Here is a 23,233-nt window from a genome sequence, read left to right as displayed (position 1 = left end):
CTCTGCCTGTGTCTCTGCCTCTCTCTCTCTGATTATCATAAATAAATAAAAATTAAAAAAAAATTGTGATATAAATGGCATATATACAATATTCTATTTCTGTTGTACAAACTAATGATTTGGTATAGGCATCTATTGGCAAATGATCACCACAGTAAGTCCAGTTAACATCCATCACCATACTCTCACACATTTTTGTTTTATTTTGTTTTTGGTGAGAACTTTTATGATCTACTCTTTCAGCAACTTTCAAATATATGATACAATATCATTAGGTATAGTTACATGGTGCTGAATGTTCTATCACCAGAATTTTATTCATCTTGTAACTAGGAGTTTGTATTTTATGACCACTTTTTTAAAATTAAATTTTCTCTACTTAAAATAGTCCCAAGTGTTCTATTAATTTCCAAAATACCAGTCTTTGCAATGAATTCTCAGAAACAGTTTTCAAGAGTACTCATGACCTTGTAAGTTTGTATAACTTTCAAATAGCTAATCAGATGCTATTTGGCAAGGCAGGTTTTTTTCTTAATCTAGCTCAAGATATTATATACCTAATTATTACATTTCTATGTGGTGTATTTCTGATTGAGAGGTACATACTTACAAATGTCTAGCTGTGTGAAAAATCACTCAGACTCTTGGTTGGGAGATACATATTTATTTTACCCTGGATTCTTGTGCTCAGCATGCCTGCCACTCAGTTCCCAGGTGTTTGGAAAAATACTGTGGGGAATTTTATTTTCCCTTTATCTACTCCATAAATTCAGGATGTTGATCTTTTGGTATTGTATACATATTATTTACTAACATGTACATGAAGATTAGCCAGTCACAATAATAGGAGTATTCTGCTCTATATGCTGAGGGGATTATATTTTCTGATTAAAAATAAAAATAGTCTGATTTAAAATGCCATTGAGAGAAATCTTTTTTTAAATTTTATTTATATGTTCATGAGAGACTCGAAGAGAGGCAGAGACACAGGCAGGACTCGATCCCAGGACGCCAGGATCATGCCCTGAGCCAAAGGCAGGCATTCAACTACTTAGCCACTCAGTCGTCCTAAGATACATCTTTTAAATTGAACTGTGGCTTTCTCAGAGAGGGGATGAATCACGAGGTCTTCAGAACATAGCTCTTGTTACATGTGAACATTGGGGCAAAACCTTTCCTGACTTTTGAAATTTTTATACAGCCTCATTGACTATGACTTCATATGTCACTTATTTAATTTTTTCTTTGAATTTCCAGATACAAACCTCTGATAATAAGCCTCCTCCTCAAAGGCTAGAACTCTAGCCCGCCTTGTTGAAGGGGCTCAGAGGATAACTTCAGGGGTAGAAATATCACAGGTTTGTAGGGTTTGGGCACCTGTACAATTTCTTTAATACTTAACAGGTTTAGTGGGTTTTCAGGAAATTCATTTCCAGTAGTAATATAGTAAATCAAGTTATTTACCAGTTGAAAACAACTCATTGTTTTTCTTTTTTTCTAAGATTTTATTTATGAGAGATGTAGAAACACAGGCAGAGGGAGAAGTAGGCTCCATGCAGAGAGCCCGATATGGGACTCAATCCCAAGACTCCGGGATCACGACCTGAGCCAAAGGCAGACACTCAACCACTGAGCCACCCCGGCATCCTGAAAACAACTCATTGTTAAATGCTGATAAAAGCATTAGCAAGTAAACTTGTTTGGCTAGTAAGTCATCATGATTGAGCTTGAGGAACCCCCAGAAGGGGAAAGTCGTTGAGCTGAATTTGCCAACCTGACAGCTGGCGGCTTTTGAGGTCTCCCTAGAGGCAGAGCTACTCAGTGGAACTTGTCCATGATGAAGATGGTATTAGGAGACCCTTGTCTCTCCACCTAGTAATCCAAGAACTATGCCTTTAAAGGTAAAAGAGAACCAAACTAAATCTATCTCATTAACGTCCTCCAGGCAACTAAGAGAAAAATTGCCCTGGTACTGGACAGGACACAAGGAAAAGATCTACCCAGTGAACTCCTATTTGAATTCATATCACCTGGGTTTTGCATGGCCTTAGGTAACTATCAGAAACAAATGTAAATCCTCATTGGAAGAATACAAATAGGGACACCTGGGTGGCTCAGTGGTTGAGCATCTGCCTTTGGTTCAGGGCATGATCCTGGAGTTCCAGAATCGAGTCCCATGTGGGGCTCCCTGCATGGAGCCTGCTTCTCCCTCTGCCTGTATCTCTGCCTCTCTCTGTGTCTCTTATGAATAAATAAATAAAATCTTAAAAAAAAAATAAAAAGAAGAAGAAAAAGGAGGTTAGACAGTGTAGATGTTGGTTGGGCCAGTTGGGTCTGCTAGCTATGCCATCCTCCCCCCAGAAACTGGGGATCAGAGGCTCCTTTGCTGATGGGTTATCTTCCAAAGGAATGGTTTTTAGGTTCTTGAGAGAAACTGGTGAGTGGTGGGAAATACAGCCCAGAGAGACAAAGAATTCACAATTGCAGGTCCTTTATAGAAAGTGCTCTAACAAGCAGTGGTCAGAGGGGCCTATCCTTGGGTGTCGGCTAGAACAAACAATAAATTCTTTGGGCAACCTTGAGCTTTCTCACTTTGGGTGAAAGGTTAAGAGGGGCAGGATCATGTGCAACCTTAAGCTATTGGAAACTATGTCTTACTTTTCAGTCTTTTTATGTGGAAGGAAGTGAATGCATAAAAGAATTTTTTTTTCACAAATCATTTTTCATTTTTATAAGCCCATGTTGGACCCTAGTTGAGAAGATGATTCAGAGAAGTTTGGTTAGAGTTTGTTCAAAGAGAGAACCTCTGCCAGCGTATTTCAAAAAGTTATACTAGGTTCACTATATATCTTTGCTTATGTTTATATTATAAAGTCTATCTTTAAATTATATAACTTATGAAGGATCTTTGATGGTTTCTAAGACCTCTCTCAAAATGTTTTGTCTTTTGGGGTGCCAGAGTGGCACAGTCAGTTGAGTGTCCAACTCTTGATTTCAGCTTAGGTTGTGATCTCAAGGTCGTGAGATTGAACCCCATGTCAGTCTCCAAGCTCAGCACAGAGTCTGCTTGAGATTTCTTCCCTCTCCCTCCCCCCTCCCAGGCTCTCTCTTTTTGTAAAATAAATATATAAATCTTAAAATTTTTTTTTGTCTTTTATATTGTCTTATTTCACCAGGACGTTTCTACATGTGGATTTCTTCATATCTGTCCTGCTTTGGATTTTCTTTGTCTGCTTTTTAATGAAGTGCAAAATCCTCAGTCATCGTTGGTGAAATATTTTCTTTTCTCTAGTATCTCTGTCATCTCCTTCTCATCTGCTTATATACACATTCATTTGGTGGAGTTATAATTTTCATTTGCATCTTAAACAAATTGAATAAACTCTATCTCAGAATTCCAGCAAGTGAAGTGTTTGGTGTCTTCTGTTGTTTCTGCTGTTCTTGCTTAGAGTGTCTGGCTCCTTGAATCAATTATTTTCATAAATCTTCAGAGCCAGAAAGCTAGGACATATTTTGCAGGCTTTTAGAGTCGTGAATTTTTATTATAAGATGTTGATGGTTACCTATAACTAAAAATATTAAGGTTTTTACAAATGCAAAACCTATGAATAACTGACGTATGTGTATATGTGTATACATACATGTGTTTATAGTGGAACAGGATTTCAGACCTGCTTCCAAAATAAAAATCCAAATTTAACATTTAAATTAATTTATAGCATAGATGTTAAGAACATAAGAGAAAACTCTTTTGCTTGGGAGTTGTATAATTTGCAAACCCTTTTACTCTGATAGTCCTTAAGCTATTAAAATAATTATACCCACGTTGTTGATGATAAAATCAAAGCTCATGGAGGTTTAGTGTTTATCTATGCACAATGACATGGATGATCAAACCTGTCATTGCATAGCAAACCAGCTCGTCTATACAAGAGAACTGCATTGGTTGTAGCAGTGAAGCTGTTGATAGTCTATTTAATCAGAGGGGTGCTTTCTCCTTCTGGGATATTTGTCAATTTTCATCCCAAATTGTCAGGAAATTATAAGATAATTTAGCCTTCTAAATATTGAATGAGTCTTGTGTACCTTGCTCAAACTGTGTTAGTAAAGAGACCTTTTGTGTCTGTAACTGAGATCACTTACAAGGTCTCTCCCCCAATGGCTCTACTCTGCTCTTCTTCCAATGCATCACCTCAGGTTGCTCTGTCTCCTAGGAATTGCACTGAAGTCATTTTCCCTACCTGGTTTCTTACCATAATTGTTTTCTAGCACTGGTACTGTCAGGAGTCATTTCAGATGTCAAGGGAAGCATACAGATGATAAATGCATAGATCTCCAATCTGTCACCTTGTCACCTGTAGCAGGGCTATTACAAGGGAGACCTGTGAGCAGGTCTGACGATCCATTCCAACCAGTAAGAACATATAGATTAATCAAGTAGATGCTGAAAAGGAAATAGTTTTGGCCATGAATAAGTGAGAGATGTTTTTGTGAAAGTATTTAATAATGCCCTAGAGATGTTTTATTGGCACAATTTTATTTTTTATTTTATTTTTTTAAAATTTTATTTATTCATTCATGAGAGACATAGGAGGAGAGAGGCAGAGACTTAGGCAGAGGGAGAAGTAGGCTCCATGCAGGGAGCCCCATGTGGGCCTCCATCCCAGAACTCTAGGATCACACCCTGAGCCAAAGGCAGTCGCTTAACCACTGAGCCACCCAGGCTTCCCTATTGGCACAATTTTAATAAGTCAGAAGCTCAGCTTCTTAAACTGGTATTTGTTCACAGTAAAAATGTATTATATTGTATATCCTTGAATTTATAGTTTATTGGGTCTATCTTCTTTTTTCTTTTTAAAGATTTTATTTATTTATTCATGAGAGACACACAGAGAGAAAGAGAGAGGCAGAGACATAGGCAGAGACAGAAGCAGGCTCCATGCAGGGAGCTCGAGGTGGGACTTGATCCTGGGTCTCCAGGATCACACCCTTTGCCGAAGGCGGCGCTAAACCACTGAGCCACCCAGGCTGCCCCTCTCTCTTCCTTTCTGAGGAAAGTCTTAAAATGTTGACAGAAACCTCTGATCACAGCAATTTACATAAGAGAAAAATAAATATTCTCCAGTTTTATTTAGGGACTCCTTAATTAAATCGTATTTGATAAAGTCGACTTGAAAACCAGAAATTCTTGAAATGTTAATGTTATTGTTTTACATGTGTCTTTTTCTAATGGATTGTATTTTTGAGAGGTTTTAGGTTTACAAAAAATTGAGAGAAAGGTACAGAAATTACTCACATATTCCTGCTCCCACACATGCATAACCTCCCTGAATAGTATATTTTTTGTAACAAGGATGAACCTACTTTAATGCTCTTAATCATTCATTGCCTGTAGTTTATCTTTAGGTTCACACGTGGTGTTATACATTCTGTGAGTTTGGACAAAGCATGATGACTTAGGTCGCACATGACCTGTGTCATCTATGTCCCTCATGATCTCTCACTCTGCAGGTTTTGGGTGAACATAAGTTTTCAACTTCTTGGGGCAAATGCCAAGAAATGTGACTTCTGTATTGTATGGTAAGAATATGTTTAGTTTTGTAAGAAACCACCAAACTGTCTTCCAAAGTGGCTGTAACATTTTGCATTCCCCACCAGCAACATATGAGAGCTCCTGCTGTTCCATATACTTTCTGGTATTTGGTGTTATCATTGTTCTAGATTTTGGGCATTCAAATGGGTATGTAGTAGAATCTCATTTTTAAATTTTCATTTCCCTTATGACATATGATGGGGAACATCTTTACATATGCTTATTTGCCATCTGTATATCTTCTTGCTGAAGTACCTGCTAAGATCTTTGGCCCATTTTTTAATTGAATTGTTTGTTTTCTGATTGTTGAGGTTTAAGAATTCTTTGTATATTTTTGATAATGGTCCCATTACCAGATATGTATTTTGCAAATATTTTCCTTCATTCTGTGGCTTGTCTTTTCTTTCTCTTGATAATATCTTTTGCACAGCAACTTTTAATTTTAATGAACTCCAGCTTGTCAATTATGTCTTTCATAGATGGATCATTATCTTTGTTGTATCTGAAAAGGCATCTTCATCCCTATAGTCATCTCTGTTTTCCTTATGATATCTTCTAGGAGTTTTATAATTTGTTTTTTATACTTCGGACTGTGATCCATTTATGTTAATTTTTGTTAAGGGTATGAGATCTGTATACTTATTTTTTTGCATGCAGATCTGCAGTTGTTCCTACACCATTTGTTGAAGAGATTATCTTTGCTCCGTTGTATTGTTTTTACTTCTTTGTCAGAGATTAGTAGTTTATATTTATGGGAGTGTATTTCTTTATTCTACTCCAGTGACCTATTTGTCTCTTCATTTGCTATTACCCCTTGTTTGATTATTTGATTACTCTATTCAATTATTGGCAAACTAGAATTATTATTATCCTAATACTTCAATTGTTAGCTGACTTAACCTTGGAGATTGCAAAAGTTTGCTGTACTTTTTTCTTTTTTTTTCTGAGAGAGAGAAAATGTGTCTGCAAGTAAGGGTGATGGGGAAGACACAGGGAGGGGGAAAGAGAATCCAGAGCAGGCTCCATACTCAGTACAGAGCCTAACATGGGGCTCAATCTCACAACCCTGAGATCATGACCTGAGCCAAAATCAGGAGTCAGATGCTTAACCAACTAAAACACCTAGGCACCCCTCTACCCTCTTTTTTGTGTATGACAAAGATGCCTTAAAGTATTTAGCAAAAAGCTTTGCATAGAGGAGGTTGATACCTTCATACTTGAGTTGGAGACATCAGGTGGAAGTGCATGTTAACATTTAATACCCAGATTATTTGGTTATTTCTGGGTGTTTCCCTTCTCTTTATAGCAGTAAGTAACCTCACTGGCTTGTAGACCAGGTAAAATTTGAACTAAGGTACAGGCCCTCAAGAAATGCCACTGACTCCTTTATTATTATTATTATTTTTTTATGATAGGCACACAGTGAGGGAGAGAGGCAGAGACACAGGCAGAGGGAGAAGCAGGCTCCATGCACCGGGAGCCCGACGTGGGATTCGATCCCTGGTCTCCTGGGCCAAAGGCAGGTGCCAAACCGCTGCGCCACCCAGGGATCCCTAACTGACTCCTTTAATCTAGACCAATGACGAAGGTCAGGTCTCAGCATGGTGCAACAGCAGAAGTACTATTCCTGCTTGTCTCAACCATGCTATGAAGGCACATATCATGAGCTGTGTCTTTCCACAATGTCAGCTTTATTCAGTTATAACATTAACACAATTGTAAAGCATGTTCAGGATTTCAAACTCGTTATTTTGCTAAGTATTTAACTTGGCTTCATCCACATCACACAAAGCAAAGCACAATACAAACTCACACGACAAACAAGGTACAACAAGGGGTAAGTTAACAAACCAAATACAAAGTCAGTCTATGGGTGTGAAGTTGAGATGAGGATTTAGTCCCATTGGGCTAGCTCTCAGAGTGTCCTGCTTATTATCTTCAAGCAGCAGAGGATCTCTGTTCTGTTCAGAGATGGATTGGGCAGAGCCTTTGGTGGCAGTTGCCTTTCTGATGCACTCAGACATGGAAGGGTCAGCATCCGGAGATTCTAATGGTGTGCTGGAAAAGTCCTCCCCTTTTAAAGGAGTTTAATCAGTTTTGGGCAAAAGCTTCTGCTTCTGCTACTCATTGATACTGGGTGTCATCAGCCTGTGCTGCTATTGTCAATATCTGGTCTTAGGTCCAATGCCCTTATCTGCTTACATTACTGCTTGCCATGAGAGATTCCATCTTGCTCTCTGCACTGCTACAAGAGAAAAAAATATATTCACCAAAATAACTGCAAATTCTAGCTGAGATCCTGAGAAGTATCTAGAGTGTGTGCTGATTGAGGTGCAGTGATGAAATATCTGGGGTTTTATGGACATGGGGGGTCTTTTTAAAGATTTTAACTTCCCAAGAAGGAAATGTGGAGATAGCAGTAATGCACTGCCAAAATGGTTTCTTAAAGCTTGTGAAGAAAGTCTACAAAAATGAGATGCAGGTACTAGGAGTCCTGTAGCAGAGTACTGAGAGAGGGGTGAAAATGCTCAAAAATTGAGGTGTGTTAGAATAGATTTATTAAGTCATATCAGAGAACTTTCTAGATAATTATTTTTCCCAGAGGCTCAGAATAAGCTTACTCAATAAAGCATTAAGGAATTCTCTAGCATGGAGAGAATATTACTGTTAAGAATCTCAGAGATAACTATATTCTGTAGGTCAGGGTTTCTGATGGGAGATTTTTCAATGAAACTGGTCTTCCAAATGTCAACAGGAATGATACCATTCCAGAATAGCAGCAAGTAACTGTCAGGAAAAGAGTGGGTACTTTTGCTGTACTAGGAAATAAGACCAGAATGGAAACCAAGAGCTCCTAAGGTATAGCTTGTTATATCTTTTAGGATTTTGGAAACAGTATATATTCAATGCTTGGGCATACTGCTTTGAGTAAGCTTTATTCAAAGTGAGCTCTTCAGTAGGTTCAAGCTAGAGATAAGGAGCCCTGCTGCTAGGACCATGTGAACAGGCACATCCCATGGTGCTAGAGCTATATGGGATAGGTAAGGGTGCTGTATGAACTCTCTAGTAAGCCCCAGTAAGAAAGCCACAGTGTAGACATAGGAATCTGGAGCAAGGCCATGTCATCTAGAGCATCAGACTGTTCATCATTCAGAAAGTGGCTCCGGGCTTTGGTGGCATGCAACAGTTTCTGATTATGGACTTGCAGATGACTATGCAATTAGAGCTTCCCATCTCACAAATGGTATGGTCAGATCTATAAATTATGGCATTGGACAGGCACAGCAACAATCCATCATGTGATGAAAATAGTACCATTGTAATTGGTTCAGTAGATTCTAATGGCACTAATGAGGACACAGACAGACAGTCCTTGCCCCTATGTCACTTACTCCATTGCACAGACATCTCTTCCCTAGTTTCCATGTAAGTCCTTTTGCAAAATTACAACAATCTGATCATGATGAAGAAGGAAGCCTGGTTCAAAGGAAGAGAAGTTCTGTAGGTTCGTGTGATCAGAAAATGACTGTTACTATAAAATAGCCCAAGTCAGAGATGCCCCTTACAGAAGGAAGTAAAGGGGAAATCCTATAGTGGGCAGAGATTTGAAATGGACACATAGTGTAAATGGAGAGATAGCTTGAAGAAAGGAAATACCCATGGGGGCAGAGGAAAATTGCTCTAGCTGATTGATCAGGGCCTGAAAAGGCAAGATTGAGGACTACAGACAAGGAAGCTTGGAGGAGAGTCATGTAGATGGATCCATGGAGTAGGCACAGTGTATGTATCTTCATACTTCACACCAACATCCACCAGAAGGCATCTTCCATAGAATAGCAACTGAACAACCTTGTAGATAGAAAGAACTGAGCAGAAGTCATCCAACCTCTGTCCTCAGCCAGCTTGATGTTTGGGTTTATTTAAATATTTGTGATCTCTGAATGGTGTAAGCTCAGGGGCAGAGGTGGAAGCTATGAATGGAATGGTAAGCAGGCTACATGAGCATAAACACTAGCAGTAGGGGAAATCCTTAAATGGCTGGAAGAACATGGAGGTGATGACTATCAATGACATTCTTGGAACCTATATCCTTTTTATTATAGGCCATATTTTAAAGGAACTGAGACCAGCTGTTAATAGAACTACTTTTGGAGAGAAGGGAGTGCACATGAATGAATGGACCTGAGCTGTATAAGATGTGGACTGGAACAGATGCTATAGGTGCTCAGTCCCTGGCTCTTCAGCACGCATCTTGAGGGTAAATGGCAAACGCCAGAGATTTAAACATGGAAATGGCCCTCAACTATAAAAAGATGGTGACTGGGTAGATAAAACCCCAGTTTTTTCAGCACTCATTTTTTTAAGACTTTATTTATTCATGAGATACAGAGAGAGAGAGACAGAGACACCGACAGAGGGAGAAGCAGGCTCCATGCAGGGAGCCTGACATGGGACTCGATCCCGGGACCCCAGGATCACAACCTGAGCTGAAGACAGCACCAAACCGCTGAGCCACCCATGCTGCCCTTTTTCAGCACTCATTAACGATCACTCCAAGCCATTAGCACTCTGTTCTCCAGAACTCCCAGTGTTAGTGAGCTCCCATTGCTCAGAGTGGCTTGTTAAGACTTTTTCTTGTTCTTCCCTTTCCTTCTTGGGATCATTGACCAAATAAACCATGGACTCAGTCCCTCTGGTTCTCTGAGAAGACCCTGAAACCAGGTGCTTAGGTACAACTTATCCTTTATAATTTGAAGAACTATCTATTCTAAATTTTATGCAGAAAGCCTTATTTCACATCTGTGTAATTTATCTACATCCTGATTTCCCCGTCTAAATCCTTGTTTTCCCCTATAACCCCTGTCAGTGACAATAGAATAAAAAAGACTCAAAATTCAAAATAACAGCATAAGAATGACCAAAATCCCTATAGTGTGTCAAACCTGCTACACGGAAAATTCAGATGATAAATGTTTATATAAAATTTCATCAATTCTTGCCCTTTTCAAGAATGACTTTTTGGTTCAAAAGCATTTGGGAGCCTATTAAGTGCCATTCTCTAAAGCTATGTTCAATTACAAGGTAACATAATTAGGTTTTGTACACATATATAGGAATGCATACTTGAATGTATATACATTCATCTGGAAGCTAAAAAAATGTCTGTTAGATTACAAAAAGTATCCATAAGAATTCATTTTTTCTAGTCCAGTCTTCCAAATTACATTTTCACCTCTTGAAAACTATCTTTGAGAGAGAACTGGATAGTATTTATATGTGAGTGGCTCTTCAATTTAATACTTTTAAATGTGCATTTTCCCTGTGTAAAATGAGTAATCTATTCTATGGAGTATAATTAAAATACTGAACATGATTGAAAAACTCCTACTTTTCATGAATTTATGCAAAACTGAGATTGCAATTAGTTTCAAGACTGTAGAGTTAAGTGCCACAGTCCATTAAAACTTATGGAATCATGTCAGTTTGACTGAAATTGACTCATCAGGGACCAGAAATGAGTTGTTGATGAATTTTACACATAACATTTGAGAAAAGTTATGAATTATTAATTTTACATCATATTTTACTAAGCAAATAGAATTACTAATAATAACGAATATAAAACACTGATCTTTTGAGCATATGTTGGATTTTGCTAATGAAATTGAACAACTTCTTTGAAAAAGCAAAAACTTTGAAATACATGTCCACCAAATAGTTCTTACATGTTCAAAGTCAAAATTATTTTCTCGTAACCATAGGTTATCTGATTTTGAAAGAAAATGTCATCATAATGGTGTGGGAAAGTGTTTATTCCCAATTGTCTTGTTTGAACTTGTAAAAAATTTCATCCAAGACTCGATATCATCATTCTACAATAGAATAGCGTAAGTTATTTTAATGTCCGTATACTCGCATTTACTTCATTCTGGAAAATAATATTTCCTGAGAATATTCATGGGAAAATAACACCAAGAGCTGAAACCCAAAAATTTCAGTAGTTCAAAGGAATAGAAACTTATTGCTTGTCACAGAAAGCCCAAATTTTTGTGAATAAGTAGGTGACCCTTCTCCAAATATGATTCTGGGACATAGGCTCTCTCCACTTTGGGGCTTTGCCATCCCTGGAGACTCAATGATATGTTGATGCCAATGAACATCCAGATTATCTTAAATATGTTATTGTGGATTTTATAAAAATGCTAAACATTGACTTATAAGAAAGTATGAAGTAATAGTTTAGAAAATCCATGAAGTATAAATGGGGAAATTTTAACTATTAGTGTTTCTGTAATTTTCATTCATGTGTAAATATTTAAAGATAAATTTTCTATGCCATTTTCAACAACATGTATAATGGGGCTCAAAGCATATTTAACATTTTAAAAAAATATTTTATTTATTTATTCATGAGAGACACAGAGGAAGAGAGGCAGAGACACAAGCAGAGGGAGAAGCAGGCTCCATGCAGGGATCCAGGGGCTCCAGGATCATGCCTTGAGCCAAAGGTGGATGCCCAACTCCTAAGCCACCCAGGTGTCCCCATATTTAATATTTTATATAGTATTTCTAATGCTTTGAATTTGACTTTTTCACTTAAACTTATGATAGGAGAAATTTTTTCTTTTAATATAATTTGCATTCATGATTTTAACGCATGCTTAGAAATCCACTCTGGGGCAGCCCGGGAGGGGGGTGGGGTGGGGGGGGCTTACAGGTTTAGTGCCGCCTTCAGGACAGGGTGAATGAATAAACAAATAAAGTCTTGAAAAAAAAAAAGGAATAAAAAAAAAAGGAATCTGCTCTGTGGGAGTAAAATGAATTATTTAATTAATATCCATTTGGTGGTGATTTACATTTATTTTGGGTTTATTTTCTCTCTAACTTATAAGAAGAACATCATAAATAATACCCCATGTCCATCATTAATCACAAATGATTATTCTCAATAATTGTTCTATTGGTACCTCTGAGACCAAGTATATACATTTCTTTTCTAACCAACTTCCCTCCCTCTGTCTTTTCTTCCTTTTCCCTCCTTCCCTCTTTTTTTTTTCTCTCTCTCTCTTTTGCTTTTCACAGATATTTTAGTACCTTTATATCTGAGGCACAAAAGATTAGATGGTAAGAAGACATGTTTCTTCCTAGAAACTATAGATTTTGCAACCTAATTTTGGAAGCAACATAAACGTTAACATCTCAAAGATTGGTCCACATTTTAAGGTTGGTGAGAATGAAGGCACAGGAGCAATTGAAGGTTGTTTGCCTTTTGTTTCACAGTGGAATGCAAGGGTTATATGTAATTTTAAGAATAGAAATAAGTAATGTGGCTTCCCTGGTTGCTCGGTTTCACAGAGGCAAGCCTGAGACAAAGCTTCACCTCTGCTGCTGTGGGGAGGACAGCTTTGAGGGTGAAGGAGGTAACTGTTGCTCTATCTAGACACAAAATGATGGCCATCTCTACAAACTCTCTAACCATGGAGGTGTAAAGAAAGAATATTGAACGCATATATATTGAAGATAAACAATGGGATTTGCAGAAGTTTGTTACGTAAGGGAAAGGAAGAAAGCAGGGGCACCTCCCACATTTCTGGGTTGACATACTTGGTGGGTGGGTGGTGGCTCCAACTGCACAGATAATGAGGATTGAGTTGTGAGTTCGGGAAAGAGCATCGTGAGTTCCATTTGGATATTTTAAATTAAGGTATCTAGGAGATAGTCAATTGCAGGTGCAAAGTAAGTGGCTGAATATATGAGTGTAGGCCTCAGATGAGTTGATATGATTGTGATAAAATTATGAGAATCATTACAAGTTGTAGATGTTTCACATCATTTAGAGACTGAACATAGAAGGAAAAAAAAGAGCTCAGAATTGCTCCAAGAGAAACTTCACTCTGTGAGGGAGAAAAACATGAGGGCACTAGCAAATGAAACAAGAAAGTAACCAGTAAGAAGAAAAAAATAACGGGAAAGAATGGCATTATGGAAGTCAAGAGAAAGAAGCGATTGGTGGTATCGGCATCTCTAGAAAGTTGAATAAAAGCAGAGACAAGCATTCACTGTTTTGAGAGATAAAAATATATCACCTGTGATTGTGCAATTGTCATTTTCAGTGCTTTGCTACAATGTGTGATGAAAACTATACTCATGACAGATTCCTATAATGAGAGAAAAAAAAAAGAAACAGGCAAGGCAAGACTTCTACACACAAGAAGAAGGTGAAGGTTAGTTTTGGGACCATGAATCCAATAACCGTAGTGAGACCCAGATATTCACGTGCATACTAACATTTCCTGTGATATTACTGAGGCCATCTATCCTCAGAAGAATATGTGGCTTTGTGCTTAGATACAAAGAATAGTTTTTGGACATACCTACCAATGAAGTGGCTGAAGTTTTATTGGTTGATGAGTCAACCAAGAGCTCCCATGATTTAATATATAATAAACTATGTTAAACTAGTTATGTAAACTATGTTTCTTCTCCACCCCAATCCCCACCCTCAGATATTTGAAGATATTTGAAGAACACATTGAAGGATGTTAAGCTGAGAAAAGGGTGACTGAGCAAAAACAGCATTCTAGATATTCTAATATGGGGAGGAGGACTTTGGTTTGCAAGATAGCCATTCAGTTAATTATTCAAACTAGTGAATATCCTAATAACTTCGCTAAAATACAGAACTTTTCTGAAATATTGTAATCTATGTAATTATGTAAAATGCAAGGACATATCTGGCATTTTTGTGGAAAATTTTCTACCATTTCTCAAGATTAGTCTCTGACAAAGTAAAAAGAAAAAAATGAAGTAGGCCAACTCAACATGAAGAAGGAGCTTTGTGTAATTTGGGGGAAAATTATAAAGGACCTCTAATTTGGGCAATTTAAAAGTATGTGAAAATACCATCTACAGTATACCCATGATTAGGTCTGCAATATGTCTCAGAACTTGACTTCAGTAATCCAGATGTCATTACAACCCCAGGGCTGTTGGTTTACTGTCCTCGAGTCTGACACCATGAGTGAGTGATATATAAAATACTCATAATGACAATCAATCACACCTTGAATTCTTTCCTACAGAGAGGAGAAATTAAAATCTCTTATTTAGAAATTCTTCAATAGGTGAAACCAGATTTCTATTTTTGTTCACATTTGACATGTTCATATTTTGTTCAAATGATGTATAATATAATTTGACATATTTAAAATTCATATACCTATTAACAATCCCTTGGCCCAAGAATGGCCATTGCTTCCCACTCCACCAGAAGCTATGTGACCAGAGCTCCATGCTCAACTTGCAGGACACCCATTGTTAATAGTGTTCTCTGGTAACTGAGAGCCTAGGAGAATCATTCCTAGGGGAGTCTTTGGGCCATTTTATCCTGAAAAGCTTGGTTCTGTGGCTTTTATAACTACTACTAACCAGTTGGTGAAAGCAGGTATTCCTTCTTCTGAAAAGAAACACAAATTTTTCTAACTACATAACTATCCTTGACCATTTCAAAACAAAGCATGTTTTGGGGGTAGAACAATGTAGCTTTGAGTATCAAAGAGTACTAAGACAAATCATCACTATAGTCATCACACGTCTTTCAGATTGAGACAATCTAAAATTTCTGGAAATCAGACCTATATCAACAAGTTTATGAAAATCTTGAGTAATTTTATGATAAAATCCAGGGAAAGATAACAATCCTGGAGGCAAAAGAATTCTCCACTCAAATTGCTCTCATCACTGCCACTAGAAATGTCTTTGTGGATGAATCTAATGGCACCTTTTTGCCTTTAACTTTCCTGGATTGCTTGACAGCATTTGACACTACTGTTCTCTTCAAAACTTTCTTTTCTTTCAAAAACGTATACCTTGTCCCTTGTTCTCAATTTCAATTAATTATATGGATTTCTCCATCGACAAAATAGGAGTTTCATGAATCCTTTCCTCTCTCACATTTCCCATATCAAATCATGTTCATTAGCCTAACTAGCTCTAAAATATATCTGCTTCTCTCAGTTGCTAGTATCACAGACTATGCTATTATAATAACTGCCAAGTTGATCTGGTTGGATTTAATATGGCCTCCCACTATTCTGCTCTTTAGTCCACTGCCAGAGAAATCTTTAACAAAATTACATCTGATAACCTTAGCACCTACTTATAACACTCTGATGGCTTCACATTTTCCTTGGAAAGGAAATATCCTTCACCTGATCTTTACTAACTCTATTTTCACCTCTGATTATCTGCTCAAATTCTCACCTCTCCTCCTTTGTACTCTATAGCTTTCCTTGTGAAGTTCTTTAATTCTCCAAAATAAGATAAGCTCTATCTTATCTAAAAACTTTGGAGTATTGTTTCCCTGCCTGCAACATTTTTAGCTCTGTTTTTAACTTTTTTTTTTTATATTCAGGTATCAAGTAATAAGCTATAACATCTACTTCCTCAGAGAGGGCTTGTGAGATCACTCAGACAAGGTAAAATATTGTTTCTCTTGACTTGAACCCATCACACATGGCATTTTTTGGCACTCCCTTCCCCACTGCAAGAGCTAAAAGACGAAAATAACTCAGCTGTCCTTCAGTTGATGAAGGTTAAACAAACTCTGGCATATCCATGCCTTTGAATACTGAGAAGCAATAATGAAAAAGAAACTTAAATATGCAACATTTTTGTGTCGATGAATATCATCACAGCGTCGTTTTCCCAGTTTTGACATTGTACTATAGTTCTGTTAGATGTCATTATTGGGGGAAATTGAGCAAAGACTACATGGAATCTCTCTGTATCATTTCTTGTAATTGAATGTGAGTCCATAATTATCTCAGAATAAAAAACTTAACTTAAAAATTAAAATAAAGATATTTTCAGGCAGGTATAAAACTTCCCACCCACAGAAAGTCTGTTTAAACTACAAGAAAAATAAAATAAAATTAAAAACTATAATAGATTGTGCTCCAGACAAAAGAAAAGAAATCAAGGGGAAAAAAGTAAAATAAATAGATTGCCAGAGCTTAGGACAGAAAAACTTTTAACCACATCCTAAAAATTATTCTTTAAAGCTAGCATATTGTTTATAACAAATCAAGAAAAGGATGGCAGTGATGAAAAAGGAAAACTAATGAATATATGGGGGGATCCCTGGGTGGCGCAGCAGTTTAGCGCCTGCCTTTGGCCCAGGGCGCGATCCTGGAGACCCGGCATCGAATCCCACGTCGGGCTCCCGGTGCATGGAGCCTGCTTCTCCCTCTGCCTGTGTCTCTGCCTCTCTCTGTGTGTGACTATCATAAATAAATAAAAATTAAAAAAAAAAAACTTCTAATGAATATATGGTAGTCTTATGAGATTCCAAGTCATCTCAAAGAAGGGTTTACTTTTATAAATTAGTATCTAAATCAAAACTTCTTAAACTTGCCCCAAAATATCTCATTGCTTCTACTGTTATAATTGGATTATTTTTGTACTATATTTTCAAATTAAAAGAAATAAAGCATTTGGTTCAGTATATTTCATAAGGAACTGTTTATATATAATTATAATATCTACATAAATATCTATATAAATAATATATAGATATTATATATATATAATTGATTTTTCCTTAATGCTATTTTTCTCTCAATTTCTTTCTCCATGAAACAACCTTGATCACTATTTTCTAGGATATGATAGTTTTTGTTTATTAATGTGTACAGGAAAAAATGACATTGCATTGACACAGCGGTTTAAAATAATGAACATGTTTGATTATAAGATATTTATTATACAACTTATTTTTCCTTCTTTCCTTTCCATTTCATATACTAATAAAGCAAATATATCCAGACAGCAAAAGGAAAATCTCTTATCGTGGTGTATAATATATGCAATATGATAAAAATGATACAAATGATGGACAAATTGGGTATCACAAAATCTCAATAGGAATGAAAATATTCAATTCTTAGATACAAAGAATCTGATCCCTGCTGGCCAATAGACTGAGAAGGAGGTTGGAAAATTTATGGTAGGAAAAAAGGAGTTTAGAATGGTTCCTAAGTCTTCAGGCTATGCAGTTGTTAGCTACTCAAGCCATTTAACAGATCAGGAGATGTGGGTCAGAGAGAAGGCAGCTATGCTTCCACTATGCTCAAAATTGGGTAATTGTTTGGCTCTCTTGGAGTACTCACTAATTTAAAAAAAAGAATTCTACCTAAGGTTCTCTAGAACCTGCTTCCTGCTATGTGCATTTGCATACTTATTCATTCACTCAATCACATTCCAATTCCAAGGTAATAAAAAGGAAACATTACATGGAAAAAGTAAAGGAAGAAAGAAAATAAAGGAAAAGGAAGGAAAGAGAAAGAAACCAAAAAGTATAAACAGTAACAATTATAACTGTGCCCTTAGAAAGATTAAATTTATTTATCTTCCCCAAAGGGTATGTTCTATCTTGAGGAAGCTGAGCATCTCAGAAGGAAGATGATAATTCAAATACTTTTAAAGGTTTTTTTTTTTTCTGTCTCCTAGCATCTCAAATCATTAAATTCTGTGTTGAATCTATCTGTATTTATGGTTTCCAATAGAATATAATCAGTATAAACATTTTATCTGCCACACCCTAAGATTTAGAGTGACTTCTAAAATATATACGTCATGTCCTGCAGTAGTTCACAAAACTGCCCAATCACTCACAGGACTTCCCAGTAAAAATTTAATAAAGTAGGTTTACTTTCCCCAAAATCATTTAAAGTCTCTTTGGAAAGAATACTTTTTAATTAGCATTTCAAAGGTTTCCGTTTGAAACAAAGCAGTTCATGGCAACTTTCATATTGAAAGCTTTAGGAATTCCTAATTTATATACAGACAGCTAAGACAAGTTTGTCATAAGAGTGATCTCAGTGGAGTTTGTGAGTTACAGGACTGTCACTTCTGCTTTACTGAAATTTCAAAATGCTACACTAGGTTATAGGAAAACTGTCATGTGCAAGAGAGATGCTCTCTGAACCAGGGAAAAGACAAGGAAATAAGCTGATCTGCTTTCACTCTAATACTCTTCTTTTTCTCTAGCTCTTCTTTACACATCCAGTACTTAGGATCTGAAACCAATGGGAACCCCATTAATGAGATTGAATTGAAGGAGACTGGGCTGAGTTGACATATCTGGAGAAATGAAAAAGTTAGAGATCCACCAAAACATAGACTGTAGGACTGTTGGCTGCGTACAGCATCAGTGGCTAAGAAGTCACATTTGGTGACATTTGATAAGACAGTGTAGCCCTAGAATAAGAGTCACCTGTTTTGAATCCATCAGCTCCATCACTACTGCGACCTTTCTGGCAAATCATTTAAACTCTCTGAATCAACTTTTCTCCCAGATGTGAAATGAAGACAAGGAAAGTTAATTTTCCATTGACATCATTCAGGTATGAGATTTTATTTCTGGACTCTTTTAGTATAAAAGTTATTCCTGCTAAATCATTGAAGAAATTAGGAAAAGTGATAGAAGCTTCACTTCAAAAATGTTAAAGCATAATGACCATGGTAGAGGCAGCAAAATCTGTTATTTTGGAACTGCAAAAGTTGCTATTGATTATGACTTTGGGGCAGAGACACACTATACTGTGTTCTCTTTTGAGCAGTTGCTCTCAAGTTCAGAAACCAAGACCTTGGAAACCCTAGGAAGAATATACAGATATTCTTGACCTACTAATGTATGAGAATCAATTGGATCAGGTTAGAAATATATATATGTGTGTATGTGTGTACATACACACACACATTCAAATAGGCTTGAAATTGGAAAAATAAACAATATTATTTTACTGTTCTGATGGGATTGTCTAGCAGGGTTGCATTGTCAGAGCACATAAGAGATGACAGTGAAACCCTACATAGAACATGACAGTGAAGATAATTATGAGAGTGTGTGAGGCAGGATTATATTCTTGGCCCACCTTGAAAAGCAGAATGAGGGTCTTCCTGAGTTATGCATATATTTGAGAACAGGATGGAGAAGCGGCCTCTGTATGGAGTAAGGATATTAAGACCTTTAAAAACAAATAGCTTATGGCTGAACACTGAGGGATATAAGATCAAATCTTTATGTGATTCTAAATTTATCTGGGATCTAATATAATTCTGTTATGTTTTCTTTAATCTTTAGGACATTAAATATTATAGCCAGATATAGTTTCTACCAAAGTTAGTATTTATCTTTGGGTCAGAGAGATAAAAGAAAGTGAACCATTTCTTCTTTTTTCTTTATTTTTTTTAATAAATTAATTTTTTATTGGTGTTCAATTTACCAACATACAGAATAACACCCAGTGCTCATCCCATCAAGTGTCCCCCTCAGTGCCCATCACGCACTCACCCACAACCCCCGCCCTACTCCCTTTCCACCACCCCTAGATCCTTTCCCAGAGTTAGGAGTCTTTATGTTCTGTCTCCCTTTCTGATATTTCCCACACATTTCCTCTCCCTTCCCTTATATTCCCTTTCACTATTATTTATATTCCCCAAATGAATGAGAACATACACTGTTTGTCCTTCTCCGATTGACTTACTTCACTCAGCTTAATACCCTCCAGTTCCATCCACGTTGAAGCAAATGGTCGGTATTTGTCGTTTCTAATGGCTGAGGAATATTCCATTGTATACATAAACCACATCTTCTTTATCCATTCATCTTTTGATGGACACCGAGGCTCCTTCCACAGTTTGGCTATTGTGGACATTGCTGCTATAAACATCGGGGTGCAGGTGTCCAGGCGTTTCATTGCATCTGAATCTTTGGGGTAAATCACCAACAGTGCAATTGCTGGGTCATAGGGCAGGTCTATTTTTAACTCTTTGAGGAACCTCCACACAGTTTTCCAGAGTGGCTGCACCAGTTCACATTCCCACCAACAGGGTAAGAGGGTTCCCTTTTCTCTGCATCCTCTCCAACATTTGTGGTTTCCTGCCTTGTTAATTTTCCCCATTCTCACTGCTGTAAGGTGGTATCTCATTGTGGTTTGGATTTGTATTTCCCTGATGGCAAGTGATGCTGAGCATTTTCTCATGTGCATGTTGGCCATGTCTATGTCTTCCTCTGTGAGATTTCTGTTCATGTCTTTTACCCATTTCATGATTGGATTGTTTGTTTCTGTGCTGTTGAGTTTAATAAGTTCTCTATAGATCTTGGAAACTAGCCCTTTATCTGATACGCCATTTGCAAATATCTTCTCCCATCTGTAGGTTGTCTTTGAGTTTTGTTGACTGTATCCTTTGCTGTGCAAAAGCTTCTTATCTTGATGAAATCCCAATAGTTCATTTTTGCTTTTGTTTCTTTTGCCTTCGTGGATGTATCTTGCAAGAAGTTACTGTGGCCGAGTTCAAAAAGGGTGTTGCCTGTGTTCTTCTCTAGGATTTTGATGGAATCTTGTCTCACATTTAGATCTTTCATCCATTTTGAGTTTATCTTTGTGTCTGGTGCAAGAGAGCGGTCTAGTTTCATTCTTCTGCATGTGGATGTCCAATTTTCCCAGCACCATTTATTGAAGAGACTGTCTTTCTTCCAATAGATAGTCTTTCCTCCTTTATCCAATATTAGTTGACCATAAAGTTCAGGGTCCACTTCTGGGTTCTCTATTCTGTTCCATTGATCTATGTGTCTGTTTTTGTGCCAGTACCACACTGTCTTGATGACCACAGCTTTGTAGTACAACCTGAAATCTGGCATTGTGATGCCCCCAGATATGGTTTTCTTTTTAAAAATTCCCCTGGCTATTCGGGGTCTTTTCTGATTCCACACAAATCTTAACATAATTTGTTGGAACTCTCTGAAGAAAGTCCATGGTATTTTGATAGGGATTGCATTAAAGGTGTACATTGCCCTGGGTAACATTGACATTTTCACAATATTAATTCTGCCAATCCATGAGCATGGAATATTTTTCCATCTCTTTGTGTCGTCCTCAATTTCTTTCAGAAGTCTTCTATAGTTTTTAGGGTATAGATCCTTTACCTCTTTGGTTAGGTTTATTCCTAGGTATCTTATGCTTTTGGGTGCAATTGTAAATGGGATTGAATCCTTAATTTCTCTTTCTTCAGTCTCATTGTTAGTGTATAGAAATGCCACTGATTTCTGGGCATTGATTTTGTATCCTGCCACGCTACCAAATTGCTATATGAGTTCTAGCAATCTTGGGGTGGAGGCTTTTGGGTTTTCTATGTAGAGTATCATGTCATCGGCAAAGAGGGAGAGTTTGACTTCTTCTTTGCCAATTTGAATGCCTTTAATGTCTTTTTGTTGTCTGATTGCTGAGGTTAGGACTTCCAGTACTATGTTGAATAGCAGTGGTGAGAGGGGACATCCCTGTCTTGTTCCTGATCTTAGGGGAAAGGCTCCCAGTGCTTCCCCATTGAGAATGATATTTGCTGTGGGCTTTTTGTAGATGGCTTTTAAGATGTCGAGGAAAGTTCCCTCTATCCCTACACTCTGAAGAGTTTTGATTAGGAATGGATGCTTTATTTTGTCAAATGCTTTCTCTGCATCTAATGAGAGGATCATATGGTTCTTGGTTTTTCTCTTGCTGATATGATGAATCACATTGATTGTTTTACGGGTGTTGAACCAGCCTTGTGTCCCGGGGATAAATCCTACTTGGTCATGGTGAATAATTTTCTTAACGTACTGTTGGATCCTATTGGCTAGTATCTTGTTGAGAATTTTTGCATCCATGTTCATCAGGGATATTGGTCTGTAATTCTCCTTTTTGGTTGGGTCTTTGTCTGGTTTTGGAATTAAGGTGATGCTGGCCTCATAGAACGAATTTGGAAGTACTCCATCTCTTTCTATCTTTCCAAACAGCTTTAGGAGAATAGGTATGGTTTCTTCTTTAAACGTTTGATAAAATTCCCCTGGGAAGCCATCTGGCCCTGGACTCTTGAGTCCTGGGAGGTTTTTGATGACTGTTTCAATTTCCTCCCTGGTTATTGGCCTGTTCAGGTTTTGTATTTCTTCCTGTTCCAGTTTTGGTAGTTTGTGGCTTTCCAGGAATGCGTCCATTTCTTCTAGATTGCCTAATTTATTGGCATATAGCTGCTCATAATATGTTTTTAAGATCGTTTGTATTTCTTTGGTGTTGGTAGTGATCTCTCCTTTCTCATTCATGATTTTATTAATTTGAGTCTTCTCTCTCTTCTTTTTAATAAGGCTGGCTAATGGTTTATCTATTTTATTAATTCTTTCAAAGAACTAACTCCTGGTTCTGTTGATCTGTTCCACAGTTCTTCTGGTCTCGATTTCGTTGAGTTCTGCTCGAATCTTAATTAACTCTCTTCTTCTGCTGGTTGTAGGATCTATCTGCTGTTTCTTCTCTAGCTCCTTTAGGTGTAAGGTTAGCTTTTATATTTGAGTTCTTTCCAGTTTTTGGATGGATGCTTGTATTGCGATGTATTTCCCCCTTAGGACTGCTTTTGCTGCATCCCAAAGATTTTTAATGGTTGTATATTCATTCTCATTAGTTTCCATGAATCTTTTTAATTCTTCCTTAATTTCCTGGTTGACCCTTTCATCTTTTAGCAGGATGGTCCTTCAGCTCCACGTGTTTGAGGTCCTTCCAAACTTCTTGTGATTTAGTTCTAATTTCAAGGCATTATGGTCTGAGAATA

General features: G+C 37.3%; 1 long non-coding RNA gene across 15 annotated transcripts in view; it reads left to right on the top strand.

Annotated features, from left to right (window-relative positions):
• LOC102151819 overlaps window positions 1-23,233 on the top strand; it is a 125,287-nt gene that overhangs the window by 12,609 nt on the left and 89,445 nt on the right. For 9 of the 15 annotated variants that reach the window (XR_005357721.1, XR_005357715.1, XR_005357714.1 and 6 more), the window contains 3 exons: window positions 12,677-13,818; window positions 16,008-16,071; window positions 18,888-18,999. The exons of 1 other annotated variant lie outside the window; for it this stretch is intronic. This is a non-coding gene — a long non-coding RNA (uncharacterized LOC102151819). Of the gene's footprint in view, window positions 1-7,008; window positions 7,483-12,676; window positions 13,819-16,007; window positions 16,072-18,887; window positions 19,000-23,233 lie in introns of those variants that run through there. 5 more of the 15 variants (XR_005357717.1, XR_005357710.1, XR_005357719.1 and 2 more) reach the window with 5 other exon arrangements.

Source organism: Canis lupus, chromosome 4 (assembly GCF_011100685.1).
Source record: "Canis lupus familiaris isolate Mischka breed German Shepherd chromosome 4, alternate assembly UU_Cfam_GSD_1.0, whole genome shotgun sequence".
NCBI classification, from domain to species: Eukaryota; Metazoa; Chordata; class Mammalia; order Carnivora; family Canidae; genus Canis; species Canis lupus.
The sequence above is the reverse complement of the archived record's forward strand: the minus strand, read 5'-3'. Positions and strand labels throughout refer to the sequence as shown.